The 19050-nt window shown below is 36.1% G+C and overlaps 1 protein-coding gene and 1 pseudogene across 1 annotated transcript in view; one reads left to right on the top strand and one right to left on the bottom strand.

Annotated features, from left to right (window-relative positions):
* LOC105302452 (guanine nucleotide-binding protein G(q) subunit alpha) overlaps positions 1 to 19044 on the bottom strand; it is a 284051-nt gene extending 265007 nt beyond the window's left edge. The window contains exon 1 of the mRNA XM_011375494.1: positions 18966 to 19044. The gene's annotated coding sequence lies outside the window, so the exon portion shown is untranslated. The remainder of the gene's footprint in view (positions 1 to 18965) is intronic.
* Positions 9008 to 9126, top strand: LOC111729652 (annotated as a pseudogene).
* Positions 19045 to 19050: the final 6 nt, after the last annotated feature.

The raw sequence follows: 19050 nt of genomic DNA on the forward strand, positions 1-19050 counted from the left end.
TAACAACTGAAGACCTGGAATCAACAAGAGATTCATATTAATGATGGACTGTGAAATCTAATTGAAATAGGTTCCTCTAATTTTCCTCTGAGAACGAATGGGGTAGGATTACAAATGGTAAAAGTTGGGGGAAAAAAAAAAAGTTTAAATGATCCTGACCTTAGAAGGATGTTCCCACAAAATCAGGATGAAATTCAACAGGAATAAGAACACTCAACAATTGAAAAAAAAAAAAATCCATGCAAATACATGATAAAAGGATATGCAAAAATGCACAGGATTGTATGCAGATCATAGAAGACCACAGGTCAAAAGCAAGGCTAGAAATGTAGTACTGTATTGAAAAAAATAAGTAAGAACAATCAAGGTACTGGTAGAGAAAGCCCTCTTCACTCAGAATTGCTATATTTCTTGGGACGATTTATTAAGATAAAGATTTCTAAAGTCACATGTATCTCAGTTCAGGAGAAGATGCAGAAATATTATCTACTCTGACTTCAAAAAACCATACCTCAAGTGTTAGGTTCCATTATGGGTATTTTTTTTTTTTTTTTTTTTTAAGAAGAAAACAACTAGGACGATAAGGACAAGATTTTATTCCTGCCTTACGAGAAATGATGGACAGAACTCATAATGTTTCACATGAAGAAGAAAGCTAGTCCCGGGCATGTCATGTGGCCAACTTCAATTATTCATAACAGTAGATGTGTGTTCCGGTGGGTTCCAGAATCCCAGTGTCTCTAAGGGATGGAACCTGAAACTAGTTTCAGGACAGATTTCAGCTCAATATATGAAAAATTTCTAACAAATATAGATGACCAAAGAGAATTAGGTCCTCTCTGGGGATGATGTCCCATCACTGAAAGTAAAGGAGAAAAACTAACAATAAATTAGGGGATGTTACAGAGGTGGCTCAAGTATGGGGTGCAAGCGTGGACTCTAAAGCACATTGTTAACTGAGATTCTATAATTATAACTACGAAAGACTTCACATGTGTTAATTATAGTCATCAAGACTCATAAAGCAGACTTCCTGGAAAGATGGCAAAATGCTCTAAAAAAACAATAACTTTCTTTTTCTATCTCTCAGAATGCACAAAAATGGAAAAAAATAGAGAGAAAAACCTCATCTATATTAATAATAGCAAAGAACTGATAGATCAGAAGCAACACAAATGTACCAAACAGGGAGAACCTATTGGAGGTCTATAGTACACAGCACTTTTGGTTGTAAAACAGTGCAGTGTCAAGGGAAGCAAGTGCCAAAGGTCCAGCACCTGCCAACTTTGAAGAGTAAGTTACATGGTATTAGATCTCATGGTATTAGATACCAGCAGTGGAGGAACTAAAAAAAAAAATAGATAGCCAACTGATCCTGACTTTTTCTCTGACCTGGCAGGGTGGAGGGCTGAAAGCATGCCAATTTTGCAAAATGGTCTAAAAATGCAGAGAAATATACCCAACTGATGCACAGAACAAAAATCCCACAAACAGCGAGGCATCATTCTGAACGATTTCTCACCAAAGTGGCTGGCTCACCCAAATGAGGAGGAAACAAATGGAAATGGTTATAAAATACAACAAAATTAAGAAGCAGCAAAGCTCACAGACTGAAGCTGCCCACCGTCAGAGCCCTCCCTACCACCCCAGACAACTAAACAGCTAAAAATAGAATATATACCATCATCTCCAGCTCCCAAAGCTCAAGTGCTAAGGGAAAAACACAAATAGTCTCAAGACAAAAAGGGAAGGAAGTCAATGAGATTTCACTCACACTATTTTTGGACAAACAGTAGGGCCAGACAAAATTTGGAACATTCCTAAGAAAAAATGAAGACAAAGCACAGAACATGCAAAAAAGAAAATGAAGAGGATACTTTGGAAGATTTACTCTAGGAAACAGAAGAAAAAAACGAAAGTATAATTGCTTTGTACTATCAAGAAAATTTAAGAAAATGTGGACTTTAAAATGAGATATTTAAAAATAGGGTAAGGTAGAAAGAAACTGTCAGCACTAGGAAAGTACATAAGAAGGAAAAAGGATACTGCAGAACCTAAAAATGAATTTGAATAATCAAAAACATATAACAGGCACTTCAGTCATTCAAAACCTATTTATTAGTGTTTGACATTTATATGCCAACATTGCCAAATCAGTGTTGCGGATGAGAAATTGGAGCAAATCACACGAGGAAAAGAATGGAGAAATGAAGCGATTAGAGGAAAGTTGACAGCTTTGTTAGAGAAACAACAGAAATCCGATATATAAATAATTGGTGTGCCTAAAGAAAAAAAAAATTCTTGTGGAACAAGAAAATATTCAGTAATGAGTTGGGGGAAATCCTTAAAATAAAAAAATAATTATACAGATGGAATGGGTTCAAGAGTGTTTCAAGATAAATAATAAAGGGGAAATACTGAAGCATAACCTGGTAAAATGATTAAACTTCCATATTAAAGAAAGAAAGAAACAATCAAATATAAAAAGCAAATCATGAAGAAAAAATATTCAGGCTGACTACAGACTTCTTCTCAACAAATTCAGATGTCAGGAAACAATGGAGCAACATCCACCATGGAGCAAGCAACATGGATGGAAAACAGGTGTCACCCAAGAATTCTACACCCATGCAAGCCATTGTTAATATGTGAATGCCATAGGAAGGCATTCTCAGATACACAAGAACTCAGAAAATATGTCATCCATGGATCCTTTGTGGGAAATCTATCTGAAGGTATAATCTAATCAACTCATAGGTAAATGAAAAATAAATCAAAGTACACAATTAAAGAAACTGAGAAAAGAAATATTTGGTTACAGGCATTTACTTAAATACAGAATACTAAATATGTAGTTTTAATTGCACATACAAATATATATAAATATTAAAATTTCTGAAAGAAAACTAAATAAGTGATACGAAACAAAAATACTTAAATTTCTTTCTCTAGGCTTAACTAGAAATGATTCCTTGTGATTATCCCAGGTACTGAATATGAAATCCAAGGATTAAGGGTTTTTAAAAGTGTGAAAATAAATTCACACGGGCTGTAAGATCAAACACTAACTTTATGCCAACAAAGATGAGCAGAAAACACTGAGGAAGGGGAACACATGTGGAAGGGATAGCAAATCATTCCAATTGTAAGAGAGTCGATATACTCAGTTTGAACAGTCAGGAAGCTGTCATCAAGGAGAGGAGAAGAGACAAAATGTGGATTAAAACTATCCTGAGTATCATGTATATCTCTCATTCCATCTGACATAATATCCTTTTCATATTCACAGTAAGATAATTTCAGTTTCCTAAATGGTTAGTCTTTCAACGACCATCAATAAGTTACAAGGATAGACTTGAACCTTCAGAAAGACATCTTTAGCCATGGACAAGTTTATGTTGTCTTTATAAAAGTTTTATCATTTGATACATTCGATGTTGTCTTGGAGAAGACTGTTAAAGAAAATAAAATATAGATATAAAATAAAATGTGGTAATATTACTACTAACGATTATAACTTAGAATACAAGTTGAAGTCTGGTTTTGCTAACTTGACTACACAGACAGGAGTAAAAAAAGTTCAGAACTTTTCAAATCAATACCAAGGAAAGCAGAGCATGGAAGCAATGCAAATTAGGGGTTGGTAAATTACACCCAGAGTGCCAAATCCAGCCTGTTGCCCATTTTCGCAAATAAAATTTTAGTTGAAAATAGCCACGCCATTCATTAACCTACTGTTTATGGCAGAGTTGAGTAGTTACAACATAGACTATATGGTCTCAAAAGCTAAAATTTTTTACTATTGGACCCTTTACATAAAAAATTTCCCAACTCCTGGTAATAGGTGAACAAATTTCTCCACTGTGCATTAGAGGGATACAACAAATACTATTTCATCTCTGAAGCTGATAAACTGAGAAACATAACTTGGAGAATACTCCTAAAAGTTATACAGACTACCAATAGTAAAATTAAAAGCAGATTACATATCTTTCAAATTATCAGAGGTGGAAAACACAACAAAAAATCCAATACGAACCAAAAACCAAAGGAGAGAGAAGAGGAAGAAGAAATGGTGAGGGGGAGCAAACCATTCCAATTTTAAGAGAGTTGAGAGTTGTTGTCAGGAATCAACAAAAGAATCACAAGATAGCAATGACAAGAAAAAAAATTATTATATCGACAACTATACCTATTTAAGGAAAAAGACTCTCAAGCCGAGGTTAAAAAAAACAATCCCTGAGAGGAGCAACAACAAAGATTAAGAATAACTGAAAATAAATAGAGAAGCAAATGGAAACAAAAGGATCACTTTAATACCCAACAACACTGAATTCAAGATATAATAGCATTAACTCACATAAAAAGTTAATGTTGTAATGATGAAAATTTCATTCTTGTGGACATTTTTTAGGTACTTCAAAAAAAGAGTACTTACATATATAAAGCAAAAATTTCTGGAAATAAGAAAAATTGCCATAAACACTAGAGTTATGAGAATTCAGTTCAATTCTCAGTGCTCAGCAGAATCACAATATATCAATAAGATTGACCACAATATAAGCAATAAAATTAAATAATACACATATATTTGTTTTGACTATATATCGGGCTACAATAAATTCCAAAAAGTAAAAAGATTTCAGAACATATTCTCCCATCAAAGCAATATAAGACTAAGAATAAACAAAAAAGGTTGAAAAAATTTATATTTGGAAAATTTTAAACTACCTTAAACAACCCTGGTTCAGAGATAAAAATCAAAATAACTTTAGAATGTCTGCAAAAAAATATGAGCACTACCCAGCCACAAGTAGAAAAATTCAAAGCTTTAAACACTTAATTCAAATAAAAAAACTATTAAAATACATAATCTAAGAATTTTAATTCAAGAAAAGAGAAAAAGTACAACCCAATAAACCTAGAAAAATTGCAAGAAAGAAAGTAATAAAAATAAGGCAAAGACATTAATAACAAGGGTGCCAATGGTAAAGAATATGTCTTTTCAACAAATGGTACTGGGACAACTAGATACCCACTTCTAAAAGAATGAAGTTGGAGTCCTACCTCACACCATATACAAATATCAACTCAAATTGAATCTAAGACCTAAAACTACAACTCTTAGAAAAAAACACGTACGTAAAACTTTGAGACCTTAAATTTAGCAATGTTTTTTTTACATGGCACCAAAAGCACAAACAACATAAGAAAAAAACTGATAAACTAAACTTCATCACAATTAAAATTTTTGTGTTTTGGTACCATTTTGAACATAGCCAAACCTGTCATATAATCTTATCAGTTCCATTTTCTTTTTCCTCTTGAGACATTCATCGTAGGGCACACCATCCTTCTGTAGATAAAATGATCAATTTTCCAGAAATATCTTAAGTTAATAAAGTTGAAGCTAAAAGTGATTTTAAAAAAAGCCTAACTAAACTAAATTCAATGAAAAAAATACATTGGACACTAAAAAGCCAAAAATATGATACAAAAGATTTATATTAACATGGCAAGATATCCATTACATATTACTGAACCAAAAAAAAAAACCAAAAAGTCAATTACATACAAGACAGCATATGTTGTGTAATCTGTGATCTGTGATAGTGTGAATTTATATGGGTATTTCATTTTCATTTTGAAAGAAAAAGAATACGAAAGTGATATGTAAACACTACATTCAATCTAGTTTCACCCATTACCATAGCAGTAAATCTGGCTTTCATGGAGTTTCTAAAACAGGTTAAGATTTTTATTTTAAAACAAAATAGCAAAAAATCAAAAAATGATTTGGAATCGAAGTAATTAAAAAATTCTATATTAAAGATACAAAACAAAGAAAAAGAAAAACAGCGACTGGGGCTATTTGCAGTAAATATGATAAAGGCTTGTTTCATTTGTATGTTCCAAACTCATAAACAGGCAAAGGAAATGAACAGACAACTTACAAAATAAGAAATTCAACTAGAAATGAACATGAGAAAATGATCATTCTCATTAGTGATCAAATAAATGCAAATTTATAATTATAAAATTACCATTTTGTCTACTTATTGATAACTCTCAACATTGCTCATGATGTTGCAAATTGTATACAATCATTTCAGAAAATGTTTTAGGTATGTCTAATCAAGAGCCATGAAATTTTTCATATCCTCTGACTTGGCAATAACATGTCTATTAATCTATTCTAACAAAAGTGTATGTGTGTGTGTGTGTTTAAAAAATGCTATCTCCACCAAGAACTTCATCATAGCATTCTTTTGAAAATGGAAACACTGGGATAAATCTGAATGTCCGAAAGAGAAAGAGAAAGCAAATCAATATATATGCTCTAATAGAATATTACATAGCAATTCTAAATATTAACATGAAGTCTATATGATCACAAAGAAAATATGTACGACTTGTTAAATTGGATAGTATAATTAAATCTATGGAAGAAACATGTAAAAATAAAAGACTAGAATAGAACATATCAAAAAATCATGTTTATGTTAGATTGATACATTTCGGATAAATTTATGAATGTTTTAAACCTTTTTTTCAAACTATAAAAAATTATTATATTATTTCTAAAATGTCAAAATCACTGAAAACAAAACAGAAAAAAATGTTATTAACATAGAATGGGCTGTTGTTCTTTCAAAAGTCAACATGAAAACAATATATTTCTTGAGAATGTAAGAAAATTCTTAAATAGAAGAAAATAAACACTTCTTGACTCGAACTTTATCTATTAAATACAATAGTTTTTCTCATTATTAAATGTTTTTACTATTTTAGAAAGCAACCAAACCACCAGAGGATATATATCTCAAATGCTCTCCCTTATTTCATCACCAAAAGAGAATACAATACAATGTAAACTCAAGCAGTAGCATATTGCTTGAAGATACATGATGTATAAAAGAATATTTTTAATAGAAAAAATAAATCACTGTGTGACCCTGCGATTCAGTACTAGGGATGCACAATGTATTAATTAATTCTGGGAAAGATACATTGTAATTCGAGTGGCAATTCACAGATAGACTTTGTGAAGGAAAAACCCTAAACGAGAATCTCTGTTCCCATAGTAAGCATGGCTTGGAGTGGAAAGTCCTATAGAAAATTTGTTTCTCAAAAGACAAAGCTGATGATTTTCATGAAAATATATTTGAAGTCAAAATTTCCCTAAAGAAATATTAATGAAGTCCTATGATTTCCTCCATTAAAATGTAACCCCTTTGCCAAGAATTATATGGATAGAGAAATACAAATTATTTAGTTGAAAATGATCAAGCAATATACAGGTTAGGTATCCTCTCTCACAGAAGATGGGAAACTTATGGAATTCATTATTACGATACTATGTACCCCAAAATGTTCGGTTATTTCTAATGTGCTTTGGATAACATCTTAGCTGGCAACTCAATGAATGCATAAGAGGAGAAACCAGAATGTTCACAGAGGACATCCAATGAATACATCAACACTTTTCCATCTCCAGAATCTATGTCCAATCCAAGCCCAGCTGCAAGAGGAATCAGTATAATCATAATTCATTAGCTCATGACCCATTAGGAAGTCATTGGGAACAAAAACAGAGATTGATTTCAAGTACCTTCTCATTCAGCCTATATATGTCAAGAAATCCTAAGTTAAATCTATCATGAACAAATGTAGCACATTTTGAACGTTGGTTCATAACTGGAAGTAGGCTTTGGGGACCTTGAATAATCTGAGAAAAAAGTCTACTTCTGGGGCTTGGATGTGATAACCCAGAAAGTGAACAGCTCGTAAGAGAACACAGCCAACAGACAAGAGTCTTTCTCAGATAAAATTTGCAAACTATTTCTAAACAGGCATATCTCATTTTATTGTACTTTGTTTTATTGTGCTTCGCAGATGTGTTTTTTTACAAATTGAAGGCAAGATCCTCCCAGAAAGATTACGTCTTGCTTTATTGCAATACTCGCTTTATTACGATGATCGGGAACCAAACCCGTAATGTCTCCAAAGTATGCCTGTATTACATGCCCATACCTGAGAATAACTCCACTTGGCAAGAATATCTCATACTACTCATCTACTTATTGCCTTAGGCAACTGAAAGCTGCCCTATCGAAGGCAGAAGCCAGCTAGGTGAAAGCAGACTTCCTAGACAAGCATCTCTTAAGAGGCATTCTAATAACCTATCACCAAATTAGCAGAGTTCTCAATATAGTAATAGACGCATTTCTATCACCTTAAACGGCTGACAGCAAAAAAAAAAAAAAACATGGAGGAGCCATGTTGTAAATTTTTTTTTAATATGTGAATGGGTTTTCTCAGGACACTGCTTGATATGAGATCTGGGCTTAGTCTATCTAACCACCTCTGGGAGCAAAAGGACAGAAGAGAGTGCATACAACAAAAATTCCTCCCATACAACCCAGATTTCTACACTTGCTCATCTCCCAGCCCACAATGTGGGAGAGGAAGGGCAAGGTAGATGTGATAATGTTAAAGAAATGCAGCAGGACAGTGGAGCTGACAAGAGGAAACTGCATTGGCTTGGCTCTTCCTGATCAAAGACACCAAGCCAACACACAGGGCATCTCTTCTTTACTCTCCTTTGCTTCCTTCCAGAGCCTAGAGGGTAAATGGCTACCATCACTCCTATTAGCAATGACTCCCTCTGTACTGCCAAGCCCCTCTTTGGATCCCCCATTACTCTCCTTCGCTGTGACTGTTTTCCTTTTCCCCTGCACCTGTCCAACTCCAAATCTGAAATCGATGTAAGTGAGCCTGAAGCTGATAAGATAATGAGAAGGCCATGGGCCAGGAGCAAAGTAGAGGTTGAAGAATGTCAAACACCTGCCTGGCACCTCCAGTGGAAACTGGCTCTTGTAATAACATAGCTCTTTGATCAGGAAGAACAAGAGTGAGAGTCTAGCTGTTTCTTTCTCCATCATAGACCCCCTTCTCCAGAAAGCAGTCAAGAGACATAGGAAGTTGCTTCTTAAAGTTTCTCAGAGTCTACGGCCATGCCACCCTGACCAAGCCCGATCCCGTCTGATCTTGGAAGCTAAGCAGGGTCGGGCCTGGTTGGTACTTGGATGGGAGACCACCTAGGAAGACCAGGTGCTGCTTGTAGGTGTAAAAAATAAAAAATAAGGGATTGGAAGCTGACAAGGTCCTTGCAATCTGTGAGGTCAACCAAGGGTTGCCTCGTCTAAAAAAAAAAAAAAAGTTTCTCAGACCATGTCTATGACAGTTCAGAAGCCACAGCAAAAAGTAAATATACATACATATATATATATGTGTATATATATATATATATACACACACACACATATATATACACACACACATATATATACACACATATATATATATATGTAACTTTTAAAAATAAAAATGTATGAAAATTCCTTACTTCATGTTACGGATATGTCCATCATTATGTTTTTCTGACTTCAATGAAAGCCTCCAAGGGAAAAAAAAATGTGTACAATAAAGCACACAGTAATGGAAGAAGGGACACAAATGGTCTATCCTAGGGTTACTTTTAAATCTTTCCTGGAAGTCCTTGGAAAAGGGACCTACTGGATCCAAATACAAAGCAGTTTGCCAAATGTGCTCCAATAAGGTGTATGAGACACTCCAAATGCCCAGGCCCAAATGGCCTACCTGCTCTCGCTGAAACTGGCAGAAATAGCTTGGGCAGCAGAGATTCTTTGTAAGCAAATGAAAAGCATTGCTTAACATCCAATGAAACAAACAAATAAAAAATAAATAGTAGTAGTAAGTCACAGGTAGCTGCCTAAGAGTCTCCAAGAAAACACCAAGGCCTGAGCAGGGCAGTGCTGCAACACTGATCCTCTCAAGCTCCACCTCTGTGCCTCCCAGGATGTTGCTCTTCCTGCAGGAAGCAAGAGACCCATGCTGATATGACAGGAGGCTTTTGATACCATTCCCTGTGAAGGCGGTGAAACTATCAGCAGCATGCCAGGCAGCAGGAGGGGCAGCTCTGGACAGACTGGCTAATGCCTCCCCCTCACTCAGCCCTCTTTTCACAGCTCTTCCCCAGGGCGCTTGGAGTTACTACTAAGGAGAAAGAGAGGGGAGTGAGGGTGGCTAGGAGAGCCCACCAGCCCTGGCAATGCCTCCTGGGACAGCTCATCACTCTTGGAGAGGGCTGGCGCTCAGGCCCCCTGTCCAGGGATGAGTTTGGGGAGAAATGGGCTGAGATACCAAAGCTGCAGAGGGGAAGCAGAGAAAGTTCCAAAGTTCAGACTGCCCTTAGATTTAGTCCAATCTCTCCATTTTACAGGTTTCTATAGAAACAGTAAAGGAACAAACAAACCAAACACCCTCATGTTAGTTTAGAAAGACAGGGAAGGAGAATTTGACCGCCTTTCAGGTTTTAGAAAAAATACACATATCTAAACCGCTATGCAGACTCATTCAGAGTATTTAATTCTTTAGTTGAATAAACCTTCACAAAACCACTCTGCCACTGTTTTTGCATGATTTACCAATTTTCAAAAATACTATATCACAAGTGTTAGAACGACAAGAGAGTTCTAACAAGTACTCTGACATTCTTTTAAGGGCAAACTAGGAACAAGAATTAAAGTCATCCTGTATTATTAGAACAAGTCACAGGAAATGGGTCAGCTCTTTAGGACAAAAGGAAAACTGCATTTGCCATCTGCAGAAAAAAAAAAGTATGATATAATGAAGGAGCTCTGAAAAGCGTAGGTCCTAAAATATCAATTTACATGGCAAGAAAATATCATTGTATCTTTACCTTAAAAAAAAAAAAAAAAAAAAAACCCCAACCAAAACGGAAAAAAAACAAAAGCCCCGCCGAAGCCCTTCCCCCCAACCGGAAGGAAAAAAAATTAGATGTTTTTTAAGACTCTCAAGTAACTAAGATGAGGATGTTCAAATCGTTAAATGAGGAACACACGCTATTACTCAATACAGGCCTACAGCACCTTCTCCCCTTCTAGCAAATGCACTGCATCCTATTTTGAAACCCAGTGGCCCATGATAGATTATCTAGCACTGGCTCACTAACTCTCTACTGGTAATCATGATCCCCACCCTCTGGAAAATGAAGGAGAATTTTACATTTCGTTCAATGACAAGGTACTTGGTTTTGTGGACCTAAGTGTTGCATGAAGAAAGTTAATCATCTCCCAAAGGCACATTCACAAGTGTCTTTCTTTTAATGTAGTAAAGCACCCAACTTCCCCTCACAGCTCACAGCCACATGATATTTGAAAGTATCAACTTAGAAGTTCCCTAAATTGTAAAGAGAGGCACATACTAGAGAGTCTAAGGAACCTCTCCTAGAATTTGTTTAAAGAAGCTGTGATGAAAGAGCCAGTGGAGGTGAGTAGTATTCACACTGAAGGTTTTTCTTCGGGAAGGGGTGGGGGGAACTACAGCAAATAGTGGAAGACTGAATAATGAATGGATAAGACATTGAAGCATTTCTATCTAGAAACAACCAGTATGCCGCAGTCACCAGGAAATACATGGAAGACACCACCGATCACCTTGCTGCCTGCCTCTTCAGCAAAAGGAAACATAAAAAAGAAAAAATTAAAAACATGAAAAGACTATTTAAAATATAAAAAAAAAAAAAAAACCACAAAGAAAAAATGCTATTTCGTTCTTTTTCACAAGTGATAGTGATCACAAAAAGAAAAAGTCAAATTCTGGGAAGATGCAATTAATTCATAATTTCTGTTCTCCAAAGGGAAAAAGAGAGGCTATCTTTTAGAAATAGACATGAGTATGTTTCTAAACATCAGTATCCACTTCCTGCAACAGAGCCAAGAAGTCTCACTCTAGCTCTTTTTCTTGAATTTGTGGATCAATTATTATTCCTTTCTGTGAGGTGTCAGGAATATAATGGCATTAATACCATTCCCGTTCCTAACCGCACCACAATCCATTAAACACTTCCTTGAAACATCAAATGGCTCACAACGCAAGATTAATTTTGTAATAAAGGTACGTGGAATTTTCAAATTTCAAAGGACTTGTGTGTAACAGTTTTCCATTCAAACTGCTTGATAGGCGCTATTGACTTTTCAACCTGAAAAAAATACGAGACTGTTCGACTGAATCATTCTCACTAGAGAATGGAAGAGAAGCAGGCATGGAAACAAAGACAACTCTGATTTTGTCTTTAAAACAGAATTCCCTTTACTGTGCCCCAGGTGGCCCACGAAACAGCAAATAGGAGTGGCAAATGATGAACATATGTATGATACCATTAGAAGAAAGCGAGAAGTTTAAATTCACGTCTTCCAACTCCTCTGCTTTCTTCTGGGAACCGGGCTGCCTACTCTGCAGCCCCCTCCCAGCCACCCACCCCCTCCCTGTTACTGACAACAGAATCATCATTATAAATAGAGCAAGGCATTGTGCTACACTGAGATACAAAGAAACAGGAGTAACTATCTTTGCCTTCATGGAGCTACCAATTTAGTTAGAAACCCAGGGCAAGTGGTCATTTAGTTTCTCATAATTAAAAGCAAAGAAATGATACCTCCAAGGAAGTAATACATATATTACTCAGGAGTTCAAATTCTCAAGATCATCTGCTTTCCCCAGTTGTGTAATACCCGGAAAGCTTCCACAATGACCTTCATATTATTTTGTCTTTTTCTTTGTATTAAGAGCCAATAGAAAAGCCAAAGCCAGGAAGGATAACACTCAGAAGAACATGTCAGTCCAAAGGCATCAACTGTGAAACAAGAACTGTGAACAGTGCTTGTAGCCTTTCCTGTTGGCAAAAAAGAAATAAGGAGTGTCTCATGTAGCACATTATCTTGCACATAATAGGTGCTTAACATTTGTTCATTTGACCAGCATTCTATATGCAGCTGTTTTTTCCTATGGTATGCCTGGTGAAGGGGGAAAAAAAAAAAAAGTAGAGGAAATGTTTATTTTCCAATAACTAGCACATGTTTGTTGAATAAATTAATTTACAATTTCTTTACAACTTTATTTTAAAATAATACTCATATTGTTCTTAAAATTGAACCATAAAGGCTTTTAATAAAATATTCTGCACTGACTTCTGAAATTATGACTAGGTATAAAGGTCAATCCCAGAGCTATTTAACGAATTCAGTTTTCCGTTCTCAGAATCACAATTTTGTAAAGTCCAGATTCATGACCACCTAGTATTTATGAACTCACTTTCAACAGCATGTTTAGGTCTTTTTTTTCTTTTTGCATGTTAAATGAGAAATCAGATTTCTACATATCAGTAATGTAACAAATTCAAAGGTGACTGTCGAACAACTTCCTATAATTTAATTAGCAACAGCTGTTCACACATAGTGTTTGAGCCTGATAATAGTTCTTTCTTTAATGTTACTCCATTCGGCAGAACAAGAGAAAACATTCACTGTTTACTGTAGTCAGTTATTGCCACAGATTTTTAATTACTAACAATCACACGTTTTACCTTCTATTGCTATTTCACCCTTCCCTAAAATTATTTCTGCAAAGATCTTAACATTGCTTTAAAAGCCATTATAAAAGTTTCCTTTTGAAAAATGTCACTGCCCTCTCCCTAAACTAGGAAATTAGTCTTTAAATTTGTTGTTACAAATACTTGTATTTCCCTCAACCTAAAACAGAGAGTCTGGAGGAAACAGATTCCCTCCCTGTTCTTAGAGAGAAAGCAATCCTAACCTTCTTAAAATGGCTTCTCCCTCTTTCAAGATGTAGCCTTTGAGCTCCCTACTTTCACATCTCTAATACCCAATCAACATTTCCATTAAAATCAACAGAATAACCTCCCCTCAAAGAAAAATTACTATAAATGCTAGAACAAAATCATCCTTGAAAAATCTTGCTCATTTCTTTTCAAGTATAAGTTTGCTTGGATCATGAAGAAAAATCTGTTCCTTTTTTCTGCTAAGTTTAGCATAGCCACGCAGCCTCATAACTGCAAAAGCTGTTTCAGGTCCTTAAAAATTCATCTGTAATAAAAATAATAACTACATTTAATAAACATCTCTAAAAATCGAACATAAGCCATCTCTTATAAAGTGCAGCTGGGTTTGTTTGTTTTTTAATGAAAAAAAGGCTATCAAATTTATTTGTAATATACAAAATGGCTACTAAATTATTCTCTGGTTCTCCTTTCTAAACTTATGTGGGAAAAAAATACTTGGAGAAATATACACAAGATAATTTCACTGTTCAATAGGGTTTTAATTAGTTTCAAAGCTCCTAAATGAAGAAATAACATATAAGTACAGGACTGACAGTTAATATGGCAGATATAGACAATGAATTTATATGGTTCAATGCAAAAATCCTATCCTGAAAGTCTTTGTTACACAGAGGCACAGTTTTGATTTGAATAAGGATGTTCCCACTTCAATCTTCAGTAATAAAGAATAAGTATTTTGTTTAAAAAGAAAAAAGAAAAAGGAAATGCATCTAAATAAATCCTGACATTTAGAAATATATTCAACCCTTGGAAGCTCAGAGAGTAGCTGTTTTGGCCTTAAAGGAGCCTCATAAACACCATATTTTGGTACTTCTAGGGAGACGCTGTTATTAGGGCTTAGAGGGGTGCTTTCATCCTGTGGTTCTGGTGGCCATCCTAGACATTACTAACTTCTGGGTTAATTCAGGGAATCAACACCCCCATTCTTACTCCAATGAACTCTACACAGCAGTAGAGGGATGGGTGCTTTTCTCCATGCCTGTAAGAATGAACTCTCCATACAGTCTAAATTTGCCAGAGCATTCCATGCCTTCCATGCGTCTTCCTGCATATAACCGTGCAGTTTTCAGTACAAATGTATAGCTCTCAAATTAAAAATGTTCTACCTGCAATTCCTAAAATTCTGTATTCAATCACTGTGGTTCTCCTACCACGGATAAGTAAATCATAAAAATCTGTTCAGTCACCACCTGTACCCTAGAGAATTTAAAAATTCACTCCAATTAAGAAAAGTGTATGGCAAAAAGACAGTAGGGTTAAATTAGCGTCTACACGATAAAAAGTAATCAAGTCATAAAATGGTTTCTTTTTCTTTTTTTTTGCTTTCAACTTTCATACTTAAAGCATGAACTGTTATCATTCCAAAATGCACCCAGCACAGAATTGTGATACACTAGCGCAATATGTGATATTGTGTCTACATTAGCACTTTACATCCTAGAATGCATTTGTATTCAATTGACTTGAAGAGTTACATACAATTTTTAAAATATCATTATTTTATCTGTCACAGGTTAAAAACATTACATATCACCATGTCACTCTAATTTATTCATTATTTTATGGTCCAGATTTCTATCAGGAAGTTCATTAAATAAATTTACTCATTCAACAAATACTTACTATGAACATTCTATGAATTAGATATTGCGCTAGAAGCTGGGATTTAATAGTAATACAGACTCCTCTAACCTCCAGTCTAGAATAGAAAGAAAATCTACTTACATATGTAATTCATTTAGAAGATCTAGATCATACATTGTTCCATTAAGACTGGCCTTAACTATGCCTGTTTTCAAAATGTGGAATCCAATCAATAAAAATGGTTTGGTAAACCTTCCTAGTAATGATTCAGATCTAAAGAGTAAATATTTCAAAAACATGTAAAATCAGAAAAGGAAAAAAAATGTATCTTCAAGGAATTGAAAACATTTCAGCATGACTATCTGTGACTGGAAGCAAAGACTTAAATACATTGATGTTAAATAGTGTGACCTATGTTATCACCAAAAGAAACATTTATTTAATATTCATGAATATTCATCAGTTAAAGGAAATATAATGTTCTTTACATCTAAAAAGTACACAAAAATTTCAACCAAGTTTATTAATGAAGTAGTCTCTTGCATATGTATGTAGAATATAAAGTTTTCCTTGAGGTGTGAAAGAAAATAAACACTAAATGAATTCAGAGAATGAATTAGTTAAAGGAAACAAGAAAATAATTCAAAATTAAATATGATATTTTATGGTGACTGGTTTCTGGATTCATTTTAAAAAAATAAAAATCAAAATATATATGTTGCTGTAGAATTTCAAACACATTGGCATAATTGTTGTATGTGAATCAAAATAGCCCAAATTTTACTGCCATACTTTTATCAGGCAGGTAATCACTATTTTCCCTTTCTCTATATTATTAATATATAAAATTAAATAATTACAGAGACAAATGCAAGGGTCCCCTGACAAATAAATCCATTTCCATTAAAATGACGTCAAGCTTTGAACTAAAATTTACTTTGAGAATAATTTACTCAAAACATAATTTAAATATAAGAGTGATTCTTCAATTTAAATAAAGTAACTAAAAATACTGAATCACTGAATCATGAAAGGATACATCTTGTAACCTCCTCTGGACAGCTATCACTTAAATGAATGAAGGAACCAGAAGACTCATCGAAGCAGCACGTCAGGAGTTCCTTAAAGGGAACTCTTCCCTAACCTTCCCTTGTTCAAATCAACCAATTCTCTCCTAGACTCGAAAAACTGTGAAATCAATCACACGTCCATTCACACACACAGATCTACATTCTGCATATAGCATTTACTATATAAATACATAGGTATTATAGTAATTTATTACTAAAGCAACATACCTAGAACATGAAGCTATAGCAGATCTTATATGATATCTAGGCATCATATTTCTAAAAGAAAGTTGTATAATTTTTAAATGTTACTTCTGACTGTAGCTGCTAAATGAAAGCCACACTTTTCTATTACTCCTAACAGGCCATATTTGGGGGCTGGGGTGGAGCTGTATTAAAACCTACTCAACTATCTAATGAGAGAAAAAAAAAAAAATACATATATATATATCTCCACACTACCACCACTTTACTAGTAAAACTGTTTTAATTTTTTCCCTCATAAAATTATCTCCAACTTCATTTTTTAAAGCACAGTATGTTATTTAAATACACGGTATGCAATTAAGCATCCATATACGTGTATTTCCGTAGAAGTCCTTCTCCTAGACATTGAAAACTAGCCGAACCTCCAGGGCTCTAACTTACAGCTGCTAGGAACCCAGAGCTGTCACACTGCAGGCAATAGGGATGGCTTAAGAGACCTCAAACACCAGATTCACAACTAAAGAGAAACAAGATTGTAAACAGGGAAAAAGAAAAACTGTTTTTAAGTCTTTCTAAAACACATGCTTTTCCCTTAACTGTGCACTTAAACACTCTATACATTTCTCCTGCCCTCTGATTTTTTTTTTCTCAATCCTGGTAATTCAGAATATGTTCGACTACATGTTTTCAGCCATTAGAAGTAACCCAAAATGAGAATAAAAATAAAATAAAAAGATCTTCATTTTCTCATTGCAGCTTCCCCTCTCCTGCCTTCATTTCCTAAAGCCCACCTCTTTTATCCAGCACTTTGCCTTCTGTTCTTTATAAACATGTGCACATCTATCTAACCTGGTTTCAAAATGAAGACATAAAGCATGGCATGTGAATTAACCATTTGTAACTATGTGTGATTATATTTTGTTCCTTCTTGTAAATGACCGTGTACATAAGCAATTCAGTCGAAAAGGCAACTGATTCCTTGAACCAGGAGATGGAATGCTCAAGATAAGAAAGAAAACGCATGTTTCGCAAATCCCGATTGACAATACATTTTCTTCCAGAAATGTATGAGAAACTTATTTATTATGCACGCAAATATCCTAAACGCAAGTGCAGGCATTTTTCAGGCCTGTTACTGCAAAGCTGTTTGCTCTCCTACCACAATAGCTCAGAGTTATGTCACACTGGCTTGTATAGGAACCCTGATCATTCATTGATTCTGAACATTCTCTCAGAGATAAAAATCAAAAAAATTCCTAATTGAGAAGGAGCATTCTCTTGCTAACTTAGTGTTAAGGAAGAATATTGAGGGTTTTGGTTTTTTTTTAAAGATTAAAGGGAAATATTTTTGCTGTACACTTCCCGTTTTCCTTCTAGCCCAGATTCCAAAGATATTAAAATTGCTGTCCGTTTTAAACAAAAGGTTTCTATTTGTTTCCATTAGAGTAATTGAGAGGCTACACTGGTTTTCAATAGTAACTATTGTGAATTCAGGCCTACATCTGGGTTGCCTCATTAAACAAAAGATACCCGTCGCTGTCAACAACCACACAGCACAACGTTTCCCTATCCCTCGTCTTTATCTGGAAGGAATGGTGCAGACGAGAAACACGGCTGTCACCACCCACCTGGTCAAGAAACTCTTCTGGGGTCCTTCCTTTCGGTGGTCTGGTGGCTAGAGAACAGCACTTGTGTGACACATTTGGGCTTGCCTCCCCGCCCCCACCCCCAGTACACGAGCTTCCTTTCTTTAGAGGGCCAACCACTCGGTCTCTCATCATCACTCCTTGGGAAATCCAGTCGCGGCTCTGCCCACCGTCCCACCGATTCCTCCTGACCCCAAAACGCACTGATAATCGATACACACTGACCACCCCACCACACGCCATCCCCCAACGTGCCCTGGCTCCGCTCGTCACCCTCGGGCCATATGTACACAGCTCCCCACTCCACCACCCCACGGGGCGCCGCGGCCACGACACTGTAAGTTCAACCCGTCTGTTAACCCCGTGGCCTCTCCAAAGTGATTTGCCATTTATCAGATGCACAGCAGATAAACGCGCACCCCGAATGCACGGTCCTCAAAAACACCCAAAGGCATACGCCGAGGCCCGGGGCAGGGCAGCCCGACCCCTCTGCGTGTGCGTGTGCGTGTGTGTACACATGCGCGAGCACGCGCGCCCCTATGGGTGCGGGTAGTGGTCGGGGGCGCGCCGGGGGAGGGTAGGTACCTGCGGCCAGCGCCCGGGGGCGGGGGCCGCGAGGGGCAACTGCCCTGGGTGTTCCGGGGTGGCGGGCAGGGGGCGCCGAGGCCCGGCGGCAGGGCCCGCGAAGGCCGGCCCGGGGGCGATACTCACCCAGCAGCAGCAGCTTGAGCTCCCGGCGGGCGTCCCGCTTGTCCCTGCGGAGCTGTCTCTCGATCTCGTCGTTGATCCGCCGGGC

The sequence above is a fragment of the Pteropus vampyrus genome, unplaced genomic scaffold, assembly GCF_000151845.1.
Source record: "Pteropus vampyrus isolate Shadow unplaced genomic scaffold, Pvam_2.0 Scaffold273, whole genome shotgun sequence".
Lineage (NCBI taxonomy): Eukaryota > Metazoa > Chordata > Mammalia > Chiroptera > Pteropodidae > Pteropus > Pteropus vampyrus.